Here is a 13,975-nt window from a genome sequence, read left to right as displayed (position 1 = left end):
AAAAGCCAACATCTTTACTCAAAACATATGTAAAAATATTCATGAACATCAAATCAATTAGGATTCATGGGAAAGTAGCCATGAACAATAATTCCAATAATATGAGAGATAACAATAATAATAATATTAATGCATAAATATATCAAACTCAATAGAAGAAGAATTAATTCATCTAGAATTCAAGATTTGAATAAAACTCAACTATAACTCAATTATAATAAATTTAAATATTGGGCGCATGGACGAACTCAATCCAATGCTATGAAAGCCTTTCATACCTTAAATCCGAAGGTTTACTCCGAATTGGATTACTCTTGGATCCCTAGCCTTTTTTTCTCGCCGGAGCGTTTTGTGTACTACCCGGAGTATAAGAATAACCGGAGTAGTATTTTTATACTACTAAAACTAAAACTATATTTGAGAAGAAGTATATAGAGAGAAGAAATGCTTAGGAAAGCTTGATGAATAAAATGAGGAAATAAGGTGGGTATTTATAGGTGGGAAAGAGGGACCTAACAATAAATAAAATAATTATAAAGAAAAATCTGAAAATTTAATGGAATATATTGATGTCATGGATGATGTTAAATGGAGGACAATTTATGTCATGCATGATGTCAAATGCATCTAGATGTTTCCATGGTAGGTAAGATGAGTTCTTTTTAACAGAATACTCATTGTCGAAGCTACGTTTGAATAAGATAAATTCCTTATTAGGATTTGGTGTCTTCATAAGAATTGTAGATATGGAAGTCTAGTTTCATATCGTTCAAGAATTAACCAATTTGGAGCAACCTACAGTGAGATATGAATTTTCTTCTATCAATACTCAATTCCGTCACAGCACTATATCTTGCAAAGATTAATTTATTGGACCTTCTTATACTCCGAATTTGAAGTTATGTTCTTCATAAAAGTTGTAGGTAAGGATGTTGTGATTACCCAGAATTTTGAATCACCTAATTTGGACCAACCTATGAAAAGTTATGCCCAAAATACAGAGGCTGTATTATTTTTGTCGAGAATTGAAATACCGACATACAATATTTTAGGGGTTGTTACAAGTGCCTTATGGCTACCCAAGTAGGCAGAAGAGTTATGCGGATAGGCATGTTCATGTTGTGTCATTTGCTAGTATTGTTCAAGGTGTCACCCATTAAGGGTGTAATGAGATTTGGGAGGAAAGAAAAGCTCAGTCCGAGGTTTATTGTCCCTTTTGAGGTGTTAGAGAAATATGGGGAGGTGGCCTATAAATTGGTCTTTCCTCTAAATTGTTCAGTTGTTCATACCGTGTTCTATGTATCAATGCTTAAGTAGTATCGGCACGATGAATCTAATCTGATTTAGTGGGACTCAATTGCTTTTGATCAGGACTTGTCATTCAAGGATAAGCCTAACGCTATTTTTGATAGACAGACTAGATAGTTGAGGTCAAAGCATATTGATTCAGTGAAAGATTAGTAGACGCACCGACTTATTGAGGAGGCTACATGAGATGTAGGATCCGACATACATCGTAGATATCCTCATCTTTTCGCACCTATAGGTACTTTACTTTGTTTTTCGTTCGAGGACGAACATGTGTTTCAGTGGTGGATGATGTAATGTCCCAATTATTGAGAAATTTCTCTTCAGTGAAAAATGGCCATTTTACCGTTAGCGTTTTTATACTTTGTTTATGATATAAGGATAGTTAGCATAATTCCCGATGTGATTGGGTAGGATTTTGGCGATTTCAAGCCTTGAGTGGGAAGTTTCATTGATACAGTTGACTTTGGTCAATATATTGATATTCGAGCATCAAATAGGAATTTTGTCAGTTTCGTTGCATTCGAAAGTCGAGTTTGGTCTAATTGAGCAGTGGCGTAGAGCTCTGGGACCCTAGTTTTATTTTGGAAAAATAGGCTAAAAGTTGAGTTTTAAGCCTATAAGATGTCCGAGAGGGTAATTTCGTCATAAAATACCTTTTCTTCAAAAATTCAATAATTCCATTGAGCCCGAAATATTTTTATCGGACCTCGAACAATCTTGAGTGTCCATTCGAGAACTTTTTCTTAAATTTGGACTGCTATTTTGGTGCAGTGTACTTTTCTTTTCCCCGATTGCAGTGGTCAGGCCCACATTCATGGAGGGTCTTCCCAGTATACTCTGCATTCGCGACATGAAGCATGCGTTCACGAAGAAGATCTCCAATGTTCACCGCGTTCGCGGCATGAAGCCCGCGTTCATGGAGAGAAATTCCAGCATGCTCAGTGTTCGTAGATTTAAGTGTCCACATTCATAAAGAACAAAAAATGCCTGAAAAGTGTTAAGTCAGGTTTCTTTCAGCTTTTTCTCCATTCCACCATTTTTGCTCTGTTTGAAGCTTGGGGAGGCGATTTGGAAGGGAAATTTTAAAAGAAAATCATTTTAAGCTTATTTTATCAAATTCTAGTAATTTTTCCTTCCTAAATCATTGTAAAATGAAGATTTTAAATGGGACTTTGAGGGGTTTTCTTCCCAAATTCAAAGTGAGTGTTTTGATGATTTCTAACTCATTTCTTGGCCAATTTTCATGGATTTTTCAACCATAAACTCCACTTGATGAGTAGAATGTGCTTTTAAAATAAAATTCCAAATTCACCTTTTTCGTTTTTATGCAGTTTTTTGACGATTTTGACCCTAGTTCTAAAACCTAGCATTATGGGTATCATTAGAATTTTTTTGATGTAATCTTGTCATTCTTGATAGCGGATAATCGTTTTGGAGTCGGTATTTGTGGGTTGAGATCTGGTTAGAGCGTTTGTGTGAAGTTTCGGCATTTGAGGTAGGTTTGACTATCTTTTTCGGAGATCGGAATGGAGTAATTAGTCATTCGTATGTTATAGACTTTGGGATGGGGTTATAGTATGATTTAGGACTGTTAGTTTCATTATGATGCCTGTGTGGGGGCATATTAGTGTTGTGTATCCCGTGTGGGGGTCTTATTTGCTATATTATTTACTTTGATAACATGTGATTTATGATTTGCCACTGAGAGAGATGTGAGGAGACTATTTGAATTATAATTCCCTCCTGAGGGGTTGAGTTGAGGGTGATAAGCATACTTGAGCACTGGAATGTTTTCAAAAAAGTGTGAACACTTGTTTTAATATATTTCCTTCCCATTACTATCTATTGAGGGTGAATATCATGTTTTGGTTGAGTTTTGAGAACGTTGACCTTGTATTACATGTTGAGTTGAATATTACCACCATGCCATATGTGTTGTGATGCATTCATCCTCATTCATTATATCATTGATCTTGGAAAGTTGAGAACTGTGAAATACTTTTCGAGAAAGAAAATGTGGCACCTTTTTATATCCTTGACCATGAGCTAGGTGGCAAGTTGATGAGATACTGAGATTGTGATTTGGTATATGGACTGCGAGTCCCCCATATGTCCTTGTCTGGAAGCCTTAGCTCGACAGTTGTATATGATAGGTTGTGCGACAATCTTGATTTCACTGTACCACCATATCATTGCATCATTACACTGTATTACATTGCATTGCTATCTGTACTAGTTGACTTATCTAGTTAATTGTTATAATGAACTGCCCTTATATGTTTACTTTAATTGCGCCTTTCTATATAAATTGGTGGTACCGATGCCGGAATGAGAATTTTCTGTATGCAAGTGTTCCTTAATTTATTTTATAGGTTTGATTAATTTCTTGTACTCAGTCGGTCAAAACCTACTGAGTACATGTGGATTATGCACACTCCTACTTATGTGTCCCTTTTTGATGCAGATCCTAGTGAGGGCGTTCCGCGGGGCAGCTAATCCTTCTAGTAGACTTTATAGCTTAAGATTAGTCGTGAGATCTTGGAATCCGGATGGCCTCTAGTTCTGTCCTTTATTTCTTAGTATTTAATACTATTCATAGACTTATGATGTATTTTCAGATTCAAACCTTGTATTAGATGCCTTTTATACTTATGACACCAGATTTTTGTATATTTTCATTGTTATCTTTCTTTTCCTTTATTTCGTGGCCTGACTTTCCCTTTTGGGAATCTCGTATGAATTTTATTGTTAGACTTACATATTACGTTGGGTATTGGGATGCGTGCAATCATGACCTTAATTTTTGAGTTGTGATAAATTTTTATATAATTTCAAAATAAGAAATAATAATTTTACAAGGAGTCAATGAATTTTTCAAAAATTGCAAGGGTCTTAATTGAAAATTTGATAAAAAGCTAAGTGGTACCGCTTAATCATCTTGGAATTTAATGGGTTTAACTGGTACTCCCTCTAATCTATACTAAATGGATTGTCGAGTGTTTTTTTTGATTCAAAATAAATGAATTTTGCAAAGTTCAAGAGAACTGTTGGGACTTTTTCTTTTATATTCACTTTTCTTTTAAAGAAGTTCTTAACTATTTTACATTTTTTAGGATAATTATTTAGGAATATTCATAAGGTTAATACTAAAAAGTAATCTTTAATTTTTTTTCTTAAATATTTTTATTAAAGTGTGTGTCATACTTAACAATTTACTTTATATAGACTAACTGGAGGTAACATTCATTTCCCCAATGCATTTATCAAAATATCAAATTTATTATATCTTTGAAAGCTAATATAGTAAAACTATTATTTTTATTTATTGCTTGTCAAGGGTGTCAAGTGTGTGCCAAGTCAAACATTCAGAGAGGGGGTATAAAAGTTGTTGAATACTTCAAAAATATCCTTATTATTTTACGAGGTTTTAGGGTTTTGCCCGTGTGGGGGCTTATTTGCTATATTATTTGCTTTAAGAGCATGCGATTTATTATTTGCCCGTGAGAGAGACGCGAGGAAACTATTTGAATTGTAATGCCCGCCTGAGGGGTTGATTTGGAGGTTTTTCTCACGACCCAAGCCTAGTGCCTAGACGTGACACGACGAATGAGACACCCGGAGGTACCTCACCCAAGCCTCTTAGTATTCGTTAAGCATTTCATTGGCAGTGATAAACAAATCAAGAGGAAAACAAAAGGGATGTAGGGACTAAGGGGCTTCACATTTAATAAGAGTCAAAGACAACATAACATCTTTTTCTATGTCCAACCATACCTTCTACATTAAAGACTTGGTGGGGGCTAAGACATGTCCCAACCTCACCCTCAAAGTGTCAAGAAATGCCTTAATAAAATTCTTAGTGTTCTACATAACGTAAGTTTAGAATAAAAAGGATGTTGTCCCCGAACCATGGAAAACTCACCACAAGCAATCTTCAAACTAATTCGAGCTAGCCATGTGGAGGAGGTTGGGGAGCGACGTCGGTTCCTACATGGTGATATCACGTAGGCAAAAGTATGTGTTAGTACTTTGAATATACTAAGTATGTGAGTATGCTATGAAATGATGAACATAAGGGATACATGAGTAATCAATATACATAAGTGAATGCATGAATTAGACATCATCATATGAAACCCTAAAATATTCATTTTATGGGAAAGTGACCATAACCGATATTTAAGACCATGCGAGCTATTACATGGAATCCAGCCCCTACGTTTGCACGGGGAGACTACTTGCCGAGTAGAACTCCGTCAACTTTAACATTCTTTAACTTTAACTTTATTGGCTAATTGTGGATCCACTAGCCTAAATATCCTACAAGGGCTCCTATGGTGGCACATAGTTAATGCAATATGAGACTTTACTTAAGAACCCCTTAGGTCGAGTCCCCATCTACATGCTACATTTGGTGCTAGATCAAATCTCACGGAATAATATTTATATATCATAATAACATAAGCATTGTATAACTTTAGACATCAAATCATCATCGGTGGAATAGCTCATTAAAACCTTTGGTTTATAATATCATCGTGACTACCATGCCTTATTTACTATTCTACTAATGAACCTTGATTTATAAGAAAATTAGGTCTACAATCAGTGATGGCATTCCAAGTACCATGCTAATTGGACCTTCTATTTTGGAAAAATGTTCAAAAGCATTGACGGCCTATAAGGAGGTCAAACATGTCATATCATAACGTTAAATATTTCATTTGATTCAACGTGAGAATTGTCTTTTCACATTGAAACCTTACTTTGACTAAGAAGCCCTTTCATTAATCAATAATTTCATAAAGACTCCCCTTCATAAGCATTTACTTCATAACATTCATTGGAGTCAAACTTCATTTCAACTTTACTTTATCATAGGAAACTAGGTGGGTTCATTTCAAAAAGACTTTCAAATACATTTAAAGGATACTTGTATGCATGAGAGTGATATGAATGCATCCAATCAAACATTGATAATCCATCCATTTCATATAAATAAGAATCAACATAAGTCAATATAAGTAAATAAACTTCAAATATTCAAAAATCTATGCATTTGGAATCGTAGTATGAAAAACCATAAAAACTCATCATTTGAAATTAAGAGTCAATATACATATAAATCAATAGGAGTAAATAAACTTAAAATATACCATAATCTATGCATTTGGAACCATCATGTGAAATCCCATAATATTTCATCATTTAAAATTAACATACTAAGTTGAGAAAATATTTGGACTCCATGGGTGGAAGAACCTATGAATGAAAACCCACATACCTTAGATTGAAGCTTTTAAGAAAGTTTGATTCTTGGTCTTCTATGAGGAGCCTTGAATCCTTTGAGTTTGAGAGAAAAATTGGAGGGGATGATTTGAGAGAGAGGAGGATGAATTTTAGGGTTTTGGGGAGGTGAATGACTGAAAAGAAATGACCCAAAACGCGTCCAAGTTCATATATATAGATAATAGGTAATTTTCCCAAAATGTCCCTACAAAATCTAGAAAACTGGACAAGTCCTAGACAGGTCCACGATGCAGACCTGTCATGCACCTTTCTGGTCGACAAAAAATGAAATCTGGAAAAATTGTCCAAGTTCACTGCAGGTCCGCGACGCGGACTTGTCGCGGATCTCTCTGGTCAACCAAGCATAAATTTTGACTCTAAACTTGGAAAAATGCAATTTTAGTGGCGTTGGAAAGAAGACGTAAAGACCTTTAATTGGATATGTTATGGGACACCCAATTCGTAATATTCTAAGAGATATGGTCATTTAAAATTTACCCTTATACTAACTCATTCAGAAACTTAGCCAATAAAAATTCTTTGGAATCGGCTTGGTGTTAGATATCCCTTATTACCCTAAAACACATCTAATACTCTTAAAATACTTAAAAATTGATCCTAACTCATAAAAATAACTAAAATTCACCAGGTTTGATCATACACGCCTAAAAAGAATGGTTCGAATCTTGGCATAGAAATTTTCGAGATGTTACAGTTTTAAGCATACTTGAGCACTCAAATGTTTTCAAAAAAGGGTGAACACTTGTTTCAATGTATTTCCTTCCCATTACTATCTATTGAGGGTGAATATCATGTTTTGATTGAGTTTTGAGAACGTTGACCTTGTATTACATGTTGAGTTGAATATTACCACCATGTCATATGTGTTGTGATGCATTCATCCTCATTCATTATATCATTGATCTTGGAAAGTTGAGAACTGTGAAATTCTTTTCGAGAAAGAAAATGTGGCACCTTTTTATATCCTTGACCACGAGCTAGGTGGCAAGTTGATGAGATACTGAGATTGTGATTTGGTATATGGACTACGAGTCCCCCATGTGTCCTTGTCTTGAAGCCTTAGCTCGATAGTTGTATATGATAGGTTGTGCGATAATCTTGATTTCATTGTACCACCATATCATTGCATCATTACACTGTATTACATTGCATTGCTATCTATACTAGTTGACTTATCTAGTTAATTGTTATAATGAACTGCCCTTATATGTTTACTTTAATTGCGCCTTTCTATATAAATTGGTGGTACCAATTCCGGAATGAGAATTTTCTATATGCAAGTGTTCCTTAATTTATTTCATAGATTTGATTAATTTCTTGTACTCAATCGGTCAAAACCTACCGAGTACATGTGGATTATGCACACCCCTACTTATGTGTTCCTTTTTGATGCAGATCCTTGTGAGGGCGTTCCGCGGGGCAGCTAATCCTTCTAGTGGACTTCACAGCTTAAGATTAGTCGTGAGATCTCAGAATCCGGATCGCCTCTAGTTCTATCCTTTATTTCTTAGTATTTAGTACTATTCAGAGACTTATGATGTATTTTCAGATTCAAACCTTGTATTAGATGCTTTTTATACTTATGAAACCAGATTTTGGCATATTTTCATTGTTATCTTTCTTTTCCTTTATTTCGTGGCCTCACTTTCCCTTTTGAAAGTCTCATATGAGTTTTAATGTTAGGCTAACACATTAGGTTGGGTATTGGGATGTGTGTCACCATGACCTCGATTTTTGAGTCGTGACAATTTTTATATAATTCCAAAATAAGAAATAATAATTTTGCAAAGAACAATGAATTTTTCAAAAATTGCAAGAATCCTAATTGAAATTATGATAAAAAGCTAAGTGGTCCTGATTATTCATCTTGAAATTTAATGGGTTTATAAAATTGTTTGAAATGTAAAAAAAGAATTAGATAAGATTCTAGAGTTGAAGATAATTAAAGTGATAGGAATAAACCAAGGTGGTAGAGTTGTGACATTGAAAAATGGTGGCATTGAAAGTAGCGGAGTTTCGACAGATATGACAATAAATTTTTGAAGAATAAAGAAAAGAAAGAAGAAGAAAAAGGGGGAAAAGATAAGCAAAAAGGTTAAAATTATCAAAAAAAAATAAGAAAATACATTTCATAATAAAATATTCGTAAAACTAATATTACAGCTCTGATTTTGCCAATGCGCGTGTAAGTTTTGCAATCTGCTGAGACATTGCATCTCTCTAAACCCCGTCAATGGCCTTGGCTTGACGCGATGATCCAATACCTTCTAAGCTTGATTGGATTCGTTGTACATTATTCCTAGAGCTCATTCCATATATTCGGCTTTTGTGGCTGCCTCCAACCATTTTTTCTGTCCAAATTTGAGTGGACTGTTCAGGCGTTAGTTGAACTGAATCTCCCATCTCATGTATGTGCCACTCATAATCTTGCTGCATATTAGAAAATAAAAGTTATAATCAATATATATATATATATATATATATATATATATATATATATATATATATATATATATATATATTAAAAATAAAACTTAGAATCAAAATATATTATATATTATATCTTAAATAACTTACATAGGCTCATTCGGCCCTTTCCTCCACCCACTCATCCGGATCTGACGCATTAGTATTTTTTTTCACATGAGTCTTTTTAAAGACTTCATGACGTCAGGGAGTGCGTCCCAATTCTTTTTCCTATAAATAAAAATACAATTAATGAAATAATATTTTGTGAAATAATTTATTTCAGAAAATGAATTTAAACTTAAAATTAAGAAACCTTACCATCTCCTTCTAAATCGTACCAACATTCTTTGCACCTTCGCTGTGCAACGAGCCACCCTTTAGGCTGGCTCTTGCTTTTTTTTCCTTGATCAGACAAAGCCTTGAATTATTCGGTATCCCAATAATGGCATAATTCTTCAAATATATGAGGCAACATCCAACTCGAAGGTGCCCGATCATCCCTAGCTTTCTTTAGTCAATTGACAGTCTGGCGCTCGCTTTTCTTTCAAAAGTGATCGCAATGACCATATTGTACCTTGACTCCCAAGTACATAAAGTCTGAAAAAATGAATAACATTAAATAATTAGTTAAGTAAAGTATAGTAAAAATATTAAACGTAATTAAAAAAATAGATTTAAACATATACATACCTTGAATTAATTAAACATCGTCTGGCGGAAACTGTTTGGAATTTTCCGCCAAGAGTGATAGGGCTCAGTATATAGCCTCCTAAAACTCTCCTGAAGAGCCTTCGCAGCCTCCTTCGAAGGATGCCACCTGCAAGACGCATAATAAATATGTGATTAGTTCATGAATAATTTATTAATGAGCAAAATTAAATAAATAAAATATTAAACTTACGAGGATCGATCAGGCTCAATCATGACTCTCCCAAGTCTGTCCCTCTGCCCAGGAGCTAACTCAAGCACATCATGTACTGCATCTGGTCTAGCAGCAGAAGAAGGTGAAGCTGATGCTATAGGAGTGTCAGTCTCAACACTAGAATCTCTAACTCTCAGATTAGATATGTGAGGAGATGACTGATATCCGGGAGATGGAACTGTAGGAGATGGAGAAGAAAAAGATGATACTCTCGGGGGTCGAGTAATAACCTCTGTGGGTAGCTGGTAGGTTTGATCATATGAAGTATATCTAATCTGTGAAGAAGAAGAAGCGTAGCGTGGTCGGCGAAATTGACTATGGTAAACTAAAGGATCCATAGTCCCAAAAGGCACAACATTAATATGTGTAAGACTAGCTCGGCGGTGCTGCATATCTAGTGCTGAAGAAATATGTCATGGGATATCCTCAGGATCAACAGGTCTCCTAGAGTTCTTTTTACTTCTACCAGAATGGCTAACCCCAAGATGATCCCGGGATCTATCACCATCACCAGATGATATCTACATGTAAAGTAACAATACAATATATAAAAAACATAAATTAAATAAATTTAAGGTTAGGGAAATAAATAACTTACATACTAGTTATAATCTACCACTATATTCCTCCTCACTTGTCTTATTTTCGTCATCGTTCCATTCCTCCTCCTCAGATGTTTCATATTCATTGTCATTCTATTCCTCCTCCTCAAATGATTCATATTCCTCGTTTATTTCTTCATCAACATTTGGCATTATAAGTTCATCATCAGAAACCTCTTCTAGTATGTGTTGAGGATGTTCTAGTGTGGTTTCCAACTCAATATCAACTTGTTGTTGAACAAGTGCAACATCATTTTGGCATTCCACATCTAATACATTCTCAATTTCAATTCTTCCCACAGGCTTTGTCTTAATAACAATCCACCAATCAGCCTTATCTTTATGCAATGGATATTGAGCGTAATAGACTTGCTTAGCATTTTGGGAAATGATAAAGGGATCATAACTTCCGTATTGTCTGGTGTGCTTAACTTCAATTATATTATGTTGTTGTTCCACCCTTGTGCCTCTGTGTGATGGGTCAAACCACTTATACCAAAATAATACTATTTTTTTCTTAGGCCAACCTGGATATCTTACTTTAATAATCTCTTGAATGACACCATAATATTCTACAATTTGGCCATTACCGTCGACATTGTGACACCTCGAAAATCTTTACGCAAAGACTCGAACATTTCTTCACGTGTGGGTAGACTCGGACCGGAGGACTTGTAATTCTACACATGAGTTAGGATTAATTCCTAAGTTTTTGAAGTGTGTTAGATGTTTTTAGGGGTCATAAGGGATCTCTAACACCAAGTCGAGTCCAAAGAACTCCAATCGATTAAGTTTTCGGATGAGTTAATATAAGGGTCAACTTCAAACGACCATATCTCCTCGTATATAAATAACTAGGTGTCCCACGACCTACCAAATTAAAGGTCTTTAAGTCTTATTTCCAACGCCACCAAGATTGCAAGTTTTGGAGTTTGGAGTCAAAAGTTATGGCCATTTTACTACAGACTAGTACTGTAGGAATTTCAAGTCTGGGCGAAATTTGGGCTTGGCGCTCCAGTGGCGCCCCACGCCACTATAGCACCAGAAAATAGCATCAGTAGTTTGGGGCTTGGCGCGATGCGCCACTAGTAGATGTGCAGGGTTTTAAGCCTATTTTGGCTTGGTGCTGCAGTGGTGCGACGCGCCACTATAGCGCCAGCAAGACTTTTCCCAAATTTCCAAATTTTTGGAAGAGGGGCAACTTGGACTTTTTCCAAATTATATATACACCATCCTTGAGCATTTTGGACCATTATTTTCAGCTTCTCTCTCTCTCTCTCCAAAAAGCCCTAGAAATTTTCCCTCTCTTTTTCTTTTTCTTCCCCAAATCCATCTCCAACAAAGGGTGCCTTCAAGAGCTTCAAGAATTCAACTCTTCCATTGAAGACCTAACATCAAGTTCCTTCAAAGTCTTCAAACAAGGTATGTAAGGCTAACCTAAAATAAGGATTGAGTTCTTCCATATGCCCATAGATGTGTTGGTTAGGAGTTGTGAAAGAGTTGCACCTTCTAGAAAGGTTTTCTTGAAAGTTTTCCCTAAACTATGGAATGTTTTTAGATACAAATGGTTGATTGATGATTTTAATGACTTGAGTTACTAAATAGTTATTTTTCATATTATTAACTACAAATGTATCTTTGTATATAGATTTATAGGTATTGACGATATTCTTGAGTTAATTTTTGTTGAGATTATGGGTTCATGTTTCATTCACATGAACCCAAGATGAGATTTCTTGTCATAAATGTCTTGAGGTTGAGATGGATAGTTGTGTGTATATATGTATTGATTGGAATGAAAAGAATGAATTGGTTAGTTAAGAATGTCCCTTTGCTTCTATAAAATGAACATAGGACAAAAATAAGGATTTTGGAGTAGATGTTTGATGATTGATGTGATGATGATACTTGACAATGATGTGATGATAATATTTGATGATGATGTAAATGATAATATATGATGATGATGTGATAATGATATTTTGATGACGATGTGAGTGATGACGTGAATGGTGCTTATTTAATATATGTAGAATGATTGATGAAGAAGTATATTGATGAGGATATTATGTGATGGAGCGGATTGGAGTCTAATGTGAATATGTGATTTGTGATTTGCATAATCTGAGTTGATTGGAGTCTTATGAGTATTTTGGAAATAAAGGATCTTTTGACAAGGAGTTTTAAATAAATGATTTGTGAGCATTTTTGCATAAACTATTTATACACTATTTTTGAGTTTAAGAAATGATTATTTTCATCTATGATTTAAAAAGAGTTTAAGCATGAGTTGAGTATGAGGAGCCTTTAAACGAGTTGAGTATTTTTACATTAAAGTATCTATTTTGAGTTTGAGTTGAGGGGTTGAAATTATGTTTTAACGTACATAATATTTTTTGCATTCATCGAGTTGAGATTGTACAAATTTTAAAGAGAGGAGTTTGATGATTTGAGTTGAGTTTTGAAAAGAGTCCAATGAGACTTGCCATTATGACTTATTTGAGTTGAAATAAGAACAGAGTTGATGAGGTGGTAATGTTCCACATGAAACTAGCCCTGAGGGCTTGTTTGAGATGATTGGAGGGAGTTTTATGAGCATGGAGTCATGGGAGGAGTATCGAGCATCGAGGTGGGTGAAAGTATAGTCTATACTAGAACCCCAGAAACTACGCCGCCAATGTAGGTAGGGATGGAACCATTAAAGTCGGATGCTTCCCATGGGATCGAACTGTTAAAGTCGTATGTTTCCCATTTTATTGCCCTGAAATGATAGGACCTGACTAATCGATGGTATCTATGATTAGGAAGGCGTTCATGCCCTGGGAAGGTATGGACGGATGTGGCAACAACGTCTGATTGTTGTACTATCACCGGCTTATAGGTGATGGTTGTCGGATAAGAGAAAGTCCCATTTAGGTCTTGATAGTACTCTGAGTCAGTTGAGTTGAGTTGAGTTGCTATATGCTTATGAGTTAGTCCTGTCTAAACTATTTCTTGTTAGACTTAGGACACTTGAGTGAGTTGTTACATATTTATCGAGTTGAGTCCTTTAAGTTGAATTGTAAAACGTTGCATAATTTAATTTGCATAATTACTGAGTCGAGTCCTTTGAGCTAATGGTTGAGTTGAATGTTGAGTTGATTGTATATGGTCGGATTGGATTAGATGAATTGTGACTGGATTGAATAGAACGGTATGTGACTAGATTGGATTTGATTATTGAGTTGATTGTTGAGTTGAGTGTATATAATCGGATTGTACATGATTGAAAGGGGTCTAATTGTAAATGATTTGATTGAACTGTATTATACATAATTGGATTGGATTGTATGGTATATGATTGGTCTCTATCTAAACTGTA

The sequence above is a fragment of the Solanum dulcamara genome, chromosome 8 (genome assembly GCF_947179165.1).
Source record: "Solanum dulcamara chromosome 8, daSolDulc1.2, whole genome shotgun sequence".
Taxonomy (NCBI): Eukaryota; Viridiplantae; Streptophyta; class Magnoliopsida; order Solanales; family Solanaceae; genus Solanum; species Solanum dulcamara.
This window is presented reverse-complemented; position numbering follows the sequence as displayed.